We start from the raw sequence: 16,743 nt of genomic DNA, 5'->3' as shown, positions 1-16,743 counted from the left end.
TTTAAGTGTTCCAACCCAGTACCTTTTTGCTTCCAATGTTTATGATGAGAAAGGGACACCATCTAATTGGGCTTCTTTGTACATGACCCATTGCTTTTTTCTTATTGTTTTCAAAACTTTCCTTGTTCTTTGACTTCCACAGCTTGATCAGTTTGCAGTAGGGTGTGCTTCTCCTTAAGTTTATTCATTTCAGTATTCTCTGAGTTTCTTTGATGTGCATATCTATGTTTTTTCTAAATTTGGGAAATCTTCTGTCATTATTTCCTCCCATATTCCCTCTGCTCCTTTCTATTTTCTCAATCTGAGGCACCTATAATGCATATATTGGTATATGATGGTGTCTCACAGGTCTCTTAGATTATTTTCCCTTTTTATAATTCCACCCCTCTTTTTTTGTTGTTCCTTGGCTTGACTCATTTCTGTTGTCTTGTAATTGAGTTCACTTATTCTTACATTTTTCATTTCAGTTATGGTGATCTTCAACTCCAATTCTGTTTGCTTCCTTTTAAAATTTGTTTATTTATTGAGATTTTCATAATGTTCATTCATAGCTTTCCTGATATGATTTAGTCTTTTCTAAATCTGTATTTCCTTATTTGAGCTTATTAATTGATTCTTGATATCCTTTAGTTATTTCTCTGTATTTTGCTTCATCTTCTTGAGCATGTTTAAATTCATTAAAAAAAATTCATGTCTGGGGTGGGCCACGGTGGCTTAGCAGGTAAGAATGCTTGCCTGCCATGCTCGAGGACCTGGGTTCGATTCCCGGCGCCTGCCCATGTTAAAAAATAAAAATTCATGTCTGGTATGGCCACAGTGTGTTTTCCTTCATTGATGTTTCATGGATTTTTTATCCCCTTTCTTTGGATGTATCATTATTTCTTGTTATTTTGTATTGGAATCTTACTGTACATTTTAATATTTTAAAATGTTACCTTTGAGATTTATTCCCTAAAATATTTGTTTCTTGAGTTTGTATCTAGCTGATGATATGACCTGATAATTTTGAGTGTCAGGAAAGAACAAAACCAAGCAAACCTAAGCAAAAACATCATTCAAATTCTTTGAAGTTTGGCTTTGTGTTGACTCTCGCTCTCCTTCAGGGTCCAGCCAATCTACTAAGAAGGTCAGACTAAGGTGATTGCAAAGTGCAGGTTTCACCCTGCCTTTTCTGGGTCTGTGTCTTTCCCTGATCTGTGCTGGCCTTAGGAGTCCCCCGTTTACAGGAATTTGAATGCCTTCCCTTCTCGCCTGGAAGCAGACCTTTCCTTCTCATGGGTGCTCCTCTGCAGAACTTAAAGCAAATAAGCCTTTTCCTTAGGCCACCTGACTGAATTTTTTCTTATTCTGCTTTGGCTGCCTCAAGCTCCTTTTCCTGGAGGGAAAATCCTGTTTTCCCTGGAGAGGCCATATCAGTGAGGAACTTCCCAAGTCAGTGTTGGAAGTTTCCCAAGTCAAAGCCAGGGGCCAATGAAGGAATTGATATTAAATCAATTTAAATCAAAGGGTTTAAGATATTAAAAATATGTGCTAACCTCCCTACTATGGAAAACTACAGTAAAAAATAATGCTATGTTAGATGGATATTTGAAACAGATATCTCTTTTCTAAAAATTGATACCCTTTTATGTTAGAGCTGTTCCCTAAATTATATTATCTGTTTTTAAAACAATGCATTTTTATTCTCTAAATAAAAGAATATTTCTAAATTTTCCAACAACGTGACTACTATATTGCTCTCGTGCCACTCTTTGCTGCCATTACATAAATAAACAGGCTATAATATTTAAGAGTTTGAGAGTACAGAGGATGCCCTCTTTGTTGTTTCTCTCTCTGAAATTCAGTGTCCTCATTGTCAAATGAAGATCATATTATTTCTCACATAGGGAAATTTTATCTTTCATTATGTACTGATTCCTCCAGAAAAGATACTGTCCTTTTTTCTTTGTATCCCCAGAGCTTTATTCCATATTTGAAGCATAGAATTCATGCAAAAGATGTGGGTTAAACAGAACTGGAGTTGTAAAAATCAAGAAAATAATAAAATACAAAATAGTGCTTTATGAATTGTTTATGATATTATAATTCTGTTGTTGTAGATGACTTAACATTAAAGCAAAGAATTGAGTTCACAGGATAAGTTGATGGTGGAACTATGAATAAAACCAATTTTTTAACTAATTTTTCATTATGAGTTTTCCTAATGAGAAAATCACCAGCTCCTCCCTTTCTTGTAGCATTTCATCCTAGAGACCCACTCAGCTCATGTCTTCACCACCTTTAAGTCTTTGCTCAGATGTCACCGCTGAGTGGGTCCTGCCCCGACGATCCTACATAAATCTATAAAAGTATTGACCCCTTTCCTCTATTCTCAAAGAAAACTTTTTTTTTTGTAATTTGGGTAATATTTTAATATCAAATTATGTTGTAATTTGGATAATATTTTATAACAAATTATGTAATTTTCATTCCCTTACGCTACCCCTCGAATCCTGTGGCAGTTTGAAAGTCTTGTGTTCCCCAGAAAAGCCATGCTGATTCAATATTGTAGAGTGGAAACCATTTTGATTAGATTATCTCCACGGAGATGTGACGCTCCCAGTTCTGGTGTGCCGGTTTGGTTAGATGGAGATGTGACACTGCCCATTCAAAGTGGGTCTTGATTAGTTTACTGTAGTCCTTTAAAAGGGGCAACATTTTGAAGAAACCTCAGATACAGATGCTTGGAGAACAGTTGCTTCAGAGCTGACAGAGACATGGATATTTGGAGATGCTTGGAGTGCCGATAGAGAGAGCAGATTCCTAAACATGAGCGGTTCCCAGCAGATGTTGCTGTGTGCCATCCAATGAGATACTAAACATAAGATACTCTGTAATTTAAATATTAGGTCCTTTGGTTTGCCACCTGTCTTCTTTCTTTGGAGTGTAAGAACCCAGGACAGGGATCTTTTTCCAGGTTTGTTCCTCAATATCTCATAAGCACCTTAATGTTTCCTGGCTTATGTAAGATCAAATTAATATTTATCTCATGCCTGAGTAAATGGATGATATTTACCATTTTCAAATACTTTAATCTAATGCATTACTTTGCTTGGAATCCTCATGGAGTGAAAATAGTGAACTATGCCTCATTTTTCCTTACATCTTGTGTATTTCTTCATATACATTTACATCAAAAGTAATGTTTGTTGAAAGAAGGACACTAAAAACCAAAATGCACAAAAATGTTAATCATCTGCCCCATCTCTGCTTTTCCAATTCCATCTCTTTTTTTGTCAGTATTACCGATTTAGGATATATTATTTTGTTTTTTTCCTCATTCTTTTTCATACATACATATTTACAGATGCATACATACATACATACATACAAATTTGTTTGCTGATATCTCATGTAAAAATAATAAAATTACATTCATTTGCAACTTTTTATGTAAGAATATAATGAACAATATTTCATTCAGGCAGAAACAGTGATATTTAACAATTTAATTGGATCAGCAATATTTTGAGACCATAGATATAATATTTAGATTCAATTCCCCAATAGTCCATTACTCTCTTTTTAATTAAAGAAAGTGCTGTTCAGCAATATTTCTGAAAATAAGAATTCCTAAACAGATCAATTCATACTAGAATATATGCATTTTAATTTCATCGTTGTTGCCATTTTTCATGTTTTACATTTTTAAATAATCAACAGAACGCCTTTGCATAACTAGTTCATTGTGTTTAACAGAATACGGAATTTCAAAGCCACAGAATTTGAGGTTTCAATGTTTTTAATGGAGAATATTAACATGAATCAGGATGCATGGTCTTCAGGAGGAGACTTCTCAGCTGTTATCAATTAGTGTTATTTTTCCTTTAATTACTTTCTTACATTCAGCAACCTGATAATGTCTTGCATGAAGCAATTGCTCAATAATTACCACTGAATTACTGAAATTGATCACTTACCCTTAGTGAGTAACTGCCTATTAAAAACAATCATAGCTTAAGACAGTCAGCTGATCAGGCTGTTTTGATCAAGTGTTTCTTAGTAATAAGTTGACAATTTCTTGACCAAGTGTGTTTTGAGAATAAGTTGACGGTTTCTGTGTGCCTTTATCAGACTGAAATGTAGCCTTCATCTCTGAACTCTTGCAGAGAATTTTCTTACATTCACATCCAAAGACTTATTAGCCTAACCAGTCTCTCCCTATTTTATCAAATCACTGATACTACTTACTCTTTCCCATAAAACTAAGAATACAATATTTTGAAAAATATTTCTAATTTTTTTTTTGTATGCCATATGGCAGGGTCACATTTCATTCTTTTTCCACATGAGTGTCCTCTTATTGCAGCACCATTTGTTGAATTTTGTTTGTTTGTTAGTTTGTTTTTTCAATTGTTTGCTTGTTTGTTTGGGAAGTGTGTTGGTCAGGAATCGAACCCAGATCTCCTGCATGGAAGGCGAGAATTCTACCACTGAACTATCCTTGCATCCCCCCCACCTATTTCTTTTTTATTGTCATGCTTTCTTGAAGTGAAAATGCATTCTTTGAAATACTATCTTTAGAAAAAAAATTTTTTAGCCATAAATTACCTCTTATTCACTTTACCTCCGTTTTTGTCATTGACAATAGATAGGCACTAGCAAACGTTCTAAATGTATTGGGGAGGGGAACTGATGACCTCCTTATTTAATACTTCAGTGAAGTATTGAATCAACAGAACATTAGTGTTCCATGGCTCCCACATACCTCTGGCAGAAATATGAGCACAACAGATTACTGATGTCGAGCAATCAGGAAGTTTTGGTATTTGTTGGTTAGTGGAGAGGGAAAAATTAACCAGCCCATGACCCAAGCGTGATTTACCACTGAGAGTGAAATTCCTGCAAGTCTGAATTTACAGCTTAAGAAAAATAATGTCCTTATCATAGAGATGCTGTATCAGAACAAAAGTGTCCCTGGACAGAATCTAACTCCAGCAGACATCTGACTAAAGTTAATTATCAGAATTATTTTTTCATTGTAATTCTAAGAGTCCTGTAGGATATTATAATTCTAGATTACCTCAAATAAGTTATTACATTTAAAAAGCTGTTTTTTCAATAGACCTCCAGTATTGACTCTTTCAAAAGCAGGCATAGTTATGATTTATTCAGAAACATTATGAACTGAAAACTTTTTCAGGAGTTAAAGTATTATATTCTGGGAACCTGTTGGAACTCAAAAGCTGCAGGTGCATCTTTGAAAAATGACATTTCCTTCATCTACCTGACAAGCATAGCTGAAATACTAACGTTATAAACATTCTCCTTCTATGTGCCAGCTGCTATTTTGGTAAAAACAATTTGAGTTGCCAAGCAAGATAAATGTGCACTTAACTTAAATTTGTGAGTTTTTAAGTATTTTGCTGAATATGTATCTTGACATCTCTGACATTTTTGAGAATAGAAAAATTACCATTTTGTTTTTATATGTATCATATATATGTGTATACACATACATGCATATAAATTCACAAATATATGCCCCATACATTAAATTAACATTCGTTTTTATTGTAACTTTAATCCTGTATTATGTAAACATAATGTTATATCTTACTAGATGAATTATACAAATCACAAATGTTACTGAATATGGAGTTCAAAATCTTAAGAAAACAGGGAGAACAGGCCATATGTAATATATTCTTTACTTTTCAAATATAATCTGGCAACAACTACAAGCAAAGGGAAAATATTTGTTTATTAGTCTGAAAATTAACTTCAGTTTGTACTGATTATTTAATTTCTTTTCATTCACAAGTAATTAAATTAATTGTTGGATTTATGCTCTCAGATTCTAATATTTGTATCTTCTCTTACTTCTCTGGGGCAATACAATACACATTTTTGTATATGCAAAATGTAACAATGATTTCTGATACAAAATAGCAGGTAAAGTTAGAACAATCTTCATATTATATTGACCTGCATAGTATAAACCTTTTGTGATCTATGATGTAGTCAGTGAAAAAATTTCACCTTCTTTGAGGATATTTTCCTAAGCTTGGAATTAAAAAAATGATAACCATTTACAACATCAGAAAATATGTGGAGAGCCGCCTCCCGGGTCGGGCCTAGTGGACACGCCGCAGCCTGCTCTAGAGTTCCCCCCGCCCATCGAGTGAGCCAAGATGGCGCCCGCATCCTGCCTCCGCGTATGACGTACGCGCCCGTCAACCCTGTCTACCAATCACCCTTGTATACGTGGCGTTAGCCCATTGGGTTTGGATTTTGTATATAAGGGCGTTGCCCGGACGGGGAAAGCGAGACGACCCGCAGGGAGCCGTACCTGACGGCCGCATAGAGGTTGCTCCCCCGTGGGGTATTTTAGCCCGCGCGGAACCTGTTACAAAGAATGCAAGCTTAGCTCCAGTAAAGGTCTGTGCTCACAACCGCCGCGTGTTACGGATTCGTGTCTGCCATTCAAGTCGGTTTGTCTGCGTCTGTCTCTCTCTCCTCTGTCCCCTTCGCCGGCCGGGGGATCAGAAGCTGAGCGAGACGGCGCCGGACAAGTGGTGGCCCGTACGGGGAACGCTTCTGCTGCCTTTCCCCGAGCTGGTGAGGACGTGCTTCTCGGGTTCACGGCGGAACCTCCGCGCCTGATCAACGTGAGAGGGTAAGTGCTTCCTGCTACGTGAGAGTTAAGGGCTGTGGGCGTTCAGGTAGCCCCAGTGAATCGGGAGAGCTCCCCGATTGGTTAAGGTCCAGTGCCGACTGCAAGCATGGGGCAGTCAGGAAGTTCACCTTTGTTAGCTCCCTTAAAGACCCTTTTAGCGGACGGCTCCTGTGAAAGTGAGCCGCCCACTTGTAAGCCGCCAGAGTCAAGCACTAGTTCAGACACCTCTGACTCAGAGTCAAATGGTGATGAGACCGAGGGTGCAGACGCGCCTCCGCTGATCGATTGGGGGAGGCCCCCTGTCTCACCCACGCAGCCTTCCGCCCCGCCAGCGCCTGCTGCAGGGGCGCGGCGGTTTCCGGTGAATGGTTTTGGTGATCTCGCCAAAAACCCTCACCACGGGCTCCCTCTGGTGGCCGAATCAGGTAATTACAGTGGCCCTCCTTTGCGAGACCCGGAACCCCCTACAGGCTGGTCTAGGGAGGGGCAGTTACAGCTGTGCCCCCCGCCTGCGTACGCAGGCCCTCAGGGCCCCACTGAACCATTCGTGGATTTTGTAGCCAGAATGCAAACTGCGGCTGAGAGAATTTTCTCAGACCCAGGAGTAGCAGAGACCGTAGTCAAACAAATGATATTTGAACAATGCAATAAAGAGTGTAAAGCTATCCTGGTACAAAACAAGGGAAAGAGCATGACGGAGTGGGTTCGTCTCTGTAGAGACACTGGCAGCCCGTTAACTGCTGCAGGTCTAGCTGCCATGCTAGCCAGCTCCTTACAAGTAAATACAAAGAAAACCAAAGACTTAGGAATAAGACCTAAGGGATGTTATCACTGTGGCCGGTCGGGACACATTAAGAGAAACTGTCCCAATAAAGACCAACCACCCACCACTCAACAATATGATAGGCCGCATGCGATGACCAGACTATGTGGCCGTTGCCGCAAGGGACCCTATCGCGCAGAAGACTGTAGATCAGCCTTCGATGCGCAGGGCAAGCGCATTTCTGGCCGTCCTGAGCAGGTTCCAAAAAACGGGCAGAGGGGGTCCGCCCTTCCGGTGGGCCCCCTTGCTTGCCATACGACAACACAACACCCGTCCACGTTCGTGCATCCCCCGGATCAGCAGGACTGGACCTCTGTGCCACCTCCAGGCTTGTACTGACCCCCTCCATGGGAGTCCAATTGGTGGGGACCTCCTTTAAAGGGCCCTTACCAACAGGTACTGTGGGGCTCCTATTAGGGAGAGCATCCACAGCCTTGAAAGGATTAACAGTTATACCAGGTATTGTAGACTCAGATTTCACAGGTTATGTCCAGATTATGGTACAATCTCAGCAAGGTACTCTGGTCATTGCAGAGGGTGATAAGCTGGCACAGCTCCTGCTCTTGCCCAGCTTACATCCGCTCTTTCCGAGTAAAGCCAGACAAAGAGGAGATAAGGGATTTGGGTCTACTGGAGAAGTTTTTGAGGGCCTCCATATGTCTCTGGAGTCTCGACCCATGTTGACTATTAAGGTACAAGGCAGACCCTTCCTGGGCCTGCTAGATACCGGGGCCGATCGGTCGATTATAAGACAACAAGAATGGCCCTCCGCCTGGCCGACGTGCAAGGCGGAGGACACCATTAGAGGAATAGGCCAGGTCTCAGCACCCATGCTGAGTGCAACTGCCCTTCATTGGGCAGATGAAGAAGGACATCAAGGTAGCTTTCAGCCTTATGTGTTAGCCCTGCCCGTGTCCTTATGGGGAAGAGACATTCTAGCCCAGATGGACGTTACTTTGACCAGTAACTGTTCTCCAACTTCTAAGCATCTGTTAAAAGGAATGGGATATGTCCCTGGCAAAGGCTTAGGAGCCTCATTGCAGGGGCGCACAACACCTATACAGGCTGTCTCCAATTCTGATAAAAGACTAAGGTGGAAAACCGAAACCCCGGTTTGGGTGCCTCAGTGGCCCTTACCAAAGGAAAAACTCTCAGCGTTACACACTCTTGTGTCAGCACAACTAAAAAAGGGCCACATCATTCCTTCCACATCACCTTGGAACACCCCCGTATTTGTCATAAAAAAGAAATCAGGTAAATGGAGACTGTTACATGACTTAAGGGCTATTAATAACTGCATGGAGCCCTTAGGACCTGTTCAGATTGGGCTGCCCCTCCTCTCAGCTCTACCAAAACATTGGCCTATTGTCATCTTGGATCTCAAGGACTGCTTCTTTTCCATTCCACTTCACCCTGAAGATACCCCAAAATTTGCTTTTACTGTGCCCTCTCTTAACCAAGAGAAGCCCTGTCACCACTTCGAGTGGACAGTCCTGCCCCAGGGCATGACTAACAGCCCTACCATGTGCCAGTTGTATGTTGCTGCAAAACTGGCCGATACCCGGCAGCACTTCCCCCAAGTAAAAATCCTTCATTATATGGATGACATTTTGCTGACTCATAAAGACACAGATCTCCTTAAGACAGCTCTGTCACATTTAGTCCTTACACTTAGAAAAGCCAACCTAGAAGTAGCCCCTGAAAAAGTCCAGATAGCAGAGATTACCACCTTCCTGGGGGCAAAAATTACACCTACTCATGTATCCCCCCGAAAGGTGTCTCTTAGGCTAGACAACATACATACCCTCAATGACTTGCAAAAACTCATGGGAGATATCAATTGGATTCGCCCGTACCTGAAATTACCTAATGCCAAATTAGCGCCTTTATTTGACTTGCTAAAAGGGGATTCGAACATAACTTCGCCCCGGCACCTCACTCCCGAAGCGAGGCAAGCACTATATCAAGTAGAACAGGCACTCAGTAGCGCTGCTTTAAAAAGAATAAACCCCCATGAGCCCTTTGAGGCCTGCTTACTGCCAACAGAGCTACAGCCCACGGCGGTGCTGTGGCAACAGGGACCATTACTCTGGGTCCACCCCGGAGTTTCTCCCAAGAAGAGTTTAGAGCATTATCCTACGGCGATTGCAGAGTTGGCCTTAGAAGCCATAAAAAGGGCCGTACAACATTTTGGCCAACAACCTAAAAACCTCAGAGTACCTTACTCTTCCCAGCAACTTGAGACACTTACTGGATGTATAGATCAATGGGCCATTCTCCGGTGTACCTTTTCAGGAAGTATTGACAACCAATACCCAAAAGATCCCCTCTTGCAATTCGTTACCCGACACCCAGTAATCTTTCCTAGAGTGACTTCACCCAAGCCACTAGTGAACGCCCTCACCGTGTACACGGACGGCTCCAGCTCCGGTTCAGGAGCATACTATATGGAAGGGGACACTCCCAAAACAGTGCTCTTCCAACCACAAAAGCCTCAATGGGTAGAATTACAGGTCATCATTACAGTCCTGGAAAGTTTTTCCGAACCTTTAAATGTTGTCTCTGACTCTGCTTACGTCGTAAATTCTCTACAAATTTTAGAAACTGTGGGCATTATAAAATGTTCCTCCACAGTGAGCACATTCTTTCTCGAGCTTCAAGAGACAATACGTGCTAGACAACATCCCTTTTACACAACTCATATTAGGGCCCATACAGGCCTGCCTGGTCCCATGACACAAGGAAATCACATAGTAGATGTGGCCACTCGACAGCCACACGTCTTCCCCGCGCTGACACCATATCAGCAAGCCCGAGAGTTCCATGCCAAATTTCATATCAATGCAGGTACCCTAGCTAAGCGGTTTAGTATTCCGCGTGCAGCGGCTAGAGATATAGTCCGAGCCTGCAGGGATTGTGTAGAACAAAGAGCAGTCCCTTCGGTTGGAGTTAACCCTAAGGGCCTCATCCCAGGAGACATTTGGCAAATGGATGTCACTCATCATTCAGAGTATGGTAAAATTAAATACCTGCATGTGTCAGTAGACACATGTTCTCAGATATTATTTGCCTCTGCTGAGACAGGAGAAAAAGTCCACCAAGTAATTGCACACTGCCTTGCCGCTTGGGCAGCTTGGGGTAAGCCGAAAATATTAAAAACAGACAACGGACCCGCTTACACCAGCAAAGCCTTCCAAAGATTTTGTGAAAATATGGAAGTGCAATTAAAACATGGTATCCCCTACAACCCTCAAGGGCAAGGAATCATTGAAAGAGCACACAGGTCTCTTAAAGACTTGCTCAAAAAACAGAAAGGGGGAATAGGCCACGGCCTGTCCCCGAAGGCTCAACTGTCTGTAGCCTTATTTACATATAATTTTTTAAATGAAAATTCACTAGGAATGACACCTGCTCTTCAGCACACTACTCCGAGTCCTCCACATAGAGGTCTAGTCCGTTGGAAGGATGTCCTGTCAGGACAATGGCAAGGCCCTGACCCAGTGCTCAGCTGGGCCAGAGGCTCTGTTTGTGTTTTTCCCCAGGAACCAGGACGTCAACCAGTGTGGGTTCCGGAAAGACTGGTGAGAACCGTGACATCGCCCGAGGAGGCCACGGAGCTGTTGCCCAAAAAACCAACAAGCCTTCAACCTGAACCATCAGATCAGGCCTCCAACTCTGCTGATGACGGCGGCGACTGACGAGATGGCAACGAAAACGCCGGTCACCCTTCGACTGTTTAGAAGGGGGGACCAGTTTTAATACCCCCCGCTCTCCCAACAGGTGGATTCAGACCTTCGAGTGCTTGGGGATATCAAGTTGACCCCCGTTGATTTCGACCTTTCCAAACTGGGCGAGACTGTACAAAGTCTGTGGAACCGAGTCACCTCATGGTTCTCTTGACCCAATTTGACTACTTGGATCCTCGTGGCAGTGGGACTATTAGTGGGTTTAGTCACTGTTAAATGTTTGTTAGAACGCTTGCTCCAGACACAGCAGCAATTACGTGTCACTACCATGTTGGCTATGTCACTCGCCCCTGATGCTCCTGGCAACGACCGTCCCGCTACCCAGTCCTTCCCCTCACTGTATGACCCGTCCCGGCCACTCAGGGCGGGGCGCTCGAAAACAGGATCTGCTGCAAAGCCCATGGCCGTGTCCCGGGTGTAAAAGGCGGCACCAGAAGTCATAATTTTTGTCTAAAGGATGATCTCTACGGCGGAGTCACGGTCCTGGCCAGACTAGACTCCGGCCATTGCACAGAGACACCTAATGACGCTCTCGGCTCTGGTTGCCGCTCTCCTGCCCCCCTACATAACCCAGTTGCGAGGCGAAGCACTGCAGGGAGAGTCACGTTGTTTCCAGTTCACGGGCTCTCCGGTCTCTATATGAGGAGGCATTCTGGTTGGTGCCTAGCAAGCCTAGTCCAGACTCCCCAAAGCACCAAAACATGTAGTGGGCCTGAGTGGCCCACGGGAGCTCACTCATCAATGGAGACACTGGGTCAAAATGAATAAAAAAGGGGGAGATGTGGAGAGCCGCCTCCCGGGTCGGGCCTAGTGGACACGCCGCAGCCTGCTCTAGAGTTCCCCCCGCCCATCGAGTGAGCCAAGATGGCGCCCGCATCCTGCCTCCGCGTATGACGTACGCGCCCGTCAACCCTGTCTACCAATCACCCTTGTATACGTGGCGTTAGCCCATTGGGTTTGGATTTTGTATATAAGGGCGTTGCCCGGACGGGGAAAGCGAGACGACCCGCAGGGAGCCGTACCTGACGGCCGCATAGAGGTTGCTCCCCCGTGGGGTATTTTAGCCCGCGCGGAACCTGTTACAAAGAATGCAAGCTTAGCTCCAGTAAAGGTCTGTGCTCACAACCGCCGCGTGTTACGGATTCGTGTCTGCCATTCAAGTCGGTTTGTCTGCGTCTGTCTCTCTCTCCTCTGTCCCCTTCGCCGGCCGGGGGCTTGACGCTGAGCGAGAAGTCCCGGACAAAAATATTAAATTACAACCGTAATGTTCTTCTATTATTGGATAATAAGCAATGAGATTTAAAAAAAATAAACATTCTAGGACCTAAAAACACAGCATAGAGTCACATTATTAGAAGCTATGCTTTGACCAGTTAACAATAAAGCATTGTTAGTTGTTTCCACTCTTTTAATTACTTGGGACACAAGGATATTTATTTCAAAAATTTTTTAAAGCCTGCATAGAATAAGTTGTATTTCAAAGATATACAACTAAGTCTAAGCCATTGGAAGAAGCTGCATCATCATAAACTCTTATACTGAATTTTGTTATGATTCAAATTTTCTCTGACTTGACAACATATATGTTTACACCTTAAAATTTTTGAGAGTGAATTAATTCTCTTATCATTAGCAAACAAAATGGGGAGATATAGTAATCTTGGATTAAGACATTTCAAGCTTCTCACAACAACTATGTCATTAATATTTTTTTAAACAAAGATACAATGTAAGTGTAAGGAGTCCCTTTTGGATTTAGATCTAATGTTTTTTCATTACAAAAATTTTACTTGGTTTGTTTCCTTTTATTATATAGTAAATGAAAGCATTAAAAGAAAAAGATAAACATGATGACATCATAAGTAACAGATCATGAGTGTTATAGACTATATTTTAGTAATCATCTATATTCACATTAGAATTATATAACAAGATAGTCTTAAATATAATATGATAATTCGTTCCATCATGTGCATATTGTATGAAATTGGGACATATATATGATTTTGATTTTAATATTAATAGTTAAAAAGAAACTTTGAGATTTATTACAATCACATTTGAATATTAATTTATGTTTATATCTTAATTCTGTGATCTCATTGGGGTGTTAATTTCAAACTACTCAAACTTAAACAGAAGGAAGAATATTTGAGAAGAATAAGAATCATTGACTGGATTACCACTGTTATGTTATTGACATTAACTTTATCTTATAAGCTAATAGACTGAAAAACATTGTTCTTCTTGTGATTACCTAAAATACAAATGAATTAAATTTTATACTTTTTCCAGCTAGTGCTAGTGATCATAGGACCTAACACAGGAGTCACAGTTGTGGAGCATGCCGGTAAGTTTTTATCATTGGAAATGTTATAACTATTAGCACAGTTTAAAAATTAATTAATCAAATAATCTGAAAATCCACAGGCAGGAATAGCCTCTCCATATAGTACCTTGTTTACTCAATTTCTTGCAAAGTGTTGTTCAACATATAGCTTGAGAGACTTATTTCTGATAGTATTTGAGTTTCTTATTTAATCAGCTGAGTCTCATAGATAGCAATTCAGAGAACCAGTTCATTTGGGAATTAAAAATAAATAATGCAGGTGAAGCAAGATAAAACAGGGCAACTGTAAGTCCCTGGTTTCCTGTTCAGCCCTGAAAGAGTTAACAGGTAACTGCCAATCCCTTGTTTACTCCAAAGGAACTAATGAGCTGCAAACTTCCTGGGAAAAAAATTTCCCTAAAGCTCCCAAACCTCCCCAAACCATTAAAACTACCCCCAAACCATAGAAGCTTGTAAAATTATGGGCCCAAAACAAATTCTTAGTTGATGATAAGCGTAGGGTCATAAAAATTGTTAATCATTTGCCCAAAGACAAATTTTCGGCATGTGACCACAAACCATGTATTTTGCTATTTCTGCCTAGAACAAAGAGGACACCTAGAATTCCAAGGTTACTATGGAAACTGCTACCAACAAAACTTTGCTATATAACAAGCTAACCTGCTCCGCTAGATGTGCAGCCCTTCCTTGGGCATGTCCGCGTTTGCCTCTCTAACAAGCACTCACGCTTTCCTTTTGTTAAAGAAACTTTACTACTTATTTCTACTGGCCTTCTCGTTTCTAAATCCTTTTAATGTCGAGACAAAGAACCTGAATCAGCGCTCAGCCGGCGGCACCGCCAGCAGGACTCGGGCTGCACAGGGAGGTCCGCTTCCATCACCATACAGAAGGAGCGCTGCCGAACTGCTCTCCAGTGGAAGTGGTGAAAAAATTTTAAAATGATAATAATAGTTAATTAAAGCCTCTGGAAATGATCCTAAGGGCAAACAGCAAATGGAAAAAATATCTATTGAGTAGAATTTATGAAAACTTGGTATTAAAGACAAGAGTCTGTAACACTTGAACTATGACTGCTTCCTCCCGTCTCCCTCCTTGCTTAGAGCCACAGAAACGGCACTCCAGATGTTGCCGCCCGTAACACAGGGCTCCCCCCTGCCCCTGACAACTGAGGCGAAGTCCCAGGCGAGTACAATCAGCTGAGGGGGTCCTTCCTCTACCCAGCCGCCACTTATGTCATGGAGACTCTACTTTGGGCATGACACACTGAGATCGCGGAGCCTGGTCCCCCTTGCCCCTCCCTTGAGGGGTGTTTCCCACGAGGAGTGAGGAGCAGGGAGGCTCTCAGGCTGCTGCTCGCCTCTGCGACAATTACTAAGCACAGAGAGCTGTCTTATGCAGAGAGAATGCTACGTTGTAAGAACCGATACCGAAATTGACCTCAGCAACTGTCCCTTTGATTGAAATGGATTCATTTGTAAAGCAATATATGCCCCAGGGGATTGTGGAAAACACCAGAGCAATCAGCAGGCAGTTTGGCGGAGTTACACAGCTAGTTTAGTCAGGAAAAGAGAGCAAGAAAACCTACTAAACCCACTGTCATGCCAGGGTGAATATAGATATATTCAAACTGCAGAAACAAAGTCTCCCTGGGGACCAACAGAGAAGAGTTAACAGGCCCGCGAACTTCCCAAACAAATGAGAAACCAAACAAAAATTCAACAAATGCTGCTGCAATGAGAGGACTCACGTGGAAAAAGAATGAAATGTGATCCCCATCACACAGCATACAAAAAGAGAGAGAGAGAGAGAGATCGCTGTGTGTTGATGGGATGGGTAGAGGGTCTATGGAATAGATTTCACTGAAAAATCCAGCCAGTGACTAAACAAATAATGAACCAAAGGGACATGGAGTGGGGTTGGAGGGGCACACAATGTTGCTATGATATATTATTAAATGCCAAATTTTCAAAAAAAAAAAAGAAAGAAAACAGGAAAGTCATGACTGGGGAAAATATAGGCAACAGAAACTTCTGGTGAGCAGTTTAATAAGAATTTGGATTTATCACGCGTGAAAAATACTTTAAATTAGCTGATATAAACATAATAAAGTAAACCATAATTAAAGAAGGAAAGGAATGTATGCTTTTATCATCGTGTGGAATAGAGACAATCAATAAAAAGGAATTACTAAAAGAATCAAATGGAATGCTCAAGTTGAAAAACACACTACATTTTCTTTAATCTATAGTAACTGACAGTAAAATTGAGTTGGCAGAAGAGAATAAGGGAACTTGAAGACAGGTCAGCTGACTTCTCAGCAGAAGCAATGTGAGGCTGGCAAAACCCATAATGAGGCCAGGGGCCCCTCCCACACCTAAACTGACCATGTCGAATTTCCCTGGAAGCCAGCCCAGGACCAGGAGGGAAAAACAAGTCAGAACAAACCATCAGCATCCGGGAGTCCTTGTCACAGGATCCTGGCCAAGAACTACAGCTGCAGGCTAGTTCAAACCAAGCTTCTGAGCAAGCGCCTAAACGACTACCTGTCTGAAGATAAACTTTAGTTCATTATAATGGTAAATTTCTCACCTCTAAAAGATTATTTAGATGCTATTTTTTTAACTTGCTTATGCATATATGCATATGCATAAAAGATAGAGTGCAAAGCAAGTGTGTGGTGAGATGGGGAGGAGGAGAGGTAATGGGGTACAAGAGGGAAAGTAGAGGTTAACTCCAGGAGTCAGTGGGCTGCAGTGTTAGGCTAGGCCCCTGGCCTCTTGTCTCTGCAGACACGAATAATAAAGCTGCTTACTGCAGCACCATGGTTGACTGCCTGTGTCAATGGCACTGAGGGCCCCCTGCTCAGGTCTCAGTTTCCCCAGTAACAATGGAGACCAGAAGCCCATGGAATAGCATATTCAAAGGGCTCAAGGGTGGGGGTGGGGGTGTGTGTTGGGAGGAAGCAAAACCATAAACTAAGGATCTTATACCCAGCAAAGATATCTTTCAAAAAGGAAAGCATACTAAAGACATTCACAGATAAGAAAATCAGAGAAAATGTATTGCCAGAAGACCCACCTTAGAAGAAATACTAATGGACGTTTTGTTAAGCTAAATGCAAGCGATCCCAAATAGTAATAAACTTTCACACTACCAAAGGTAATTA

General features: G+C 42.0%; 1 long non-coding RNA gene across 2 annotated transcripts in view; it reads left to right on the top strand.

Moving 5' to 3' along the window:
- The window catches only part of LOC143654807 (uncharacterized), a 182,633-nt gene that overhangs the window by 155,860 nt on the left and 10,030 nt on the right, over positions 1–16,743 (top strand). For both annotated transcript variants that reach the window (XR_013161975.1, XR_013161974.1), the window contains one exon: positions 13,523–13,577. This is a non-coding gene — a long non-coding RNA (uncharacterized LOC143654807). The remainder of the gene's footprint in view (positions 1–13,522; positions 13,578–16,743) is intronic.

Source organism: Tamandua tetradactyla, chromosome 14 (assembly GCF_023851605.1).
Source record: "Tamandua tetradactyla isolate mTamTet1 chromosome 14, mTamTet1.pri, whole genome shotgun sequence".
Classification (NCBI taxonomy): domain Eukaryota; kingdom Metazoa; phylum Chordata; class Mammalia; order Pilosa; family Myrmecophagidae; genus Tamandua; species Tamandua tetradactyla.
This window is presented reverse-complemented; position numbering and strand designations above follow the sequence as displayed.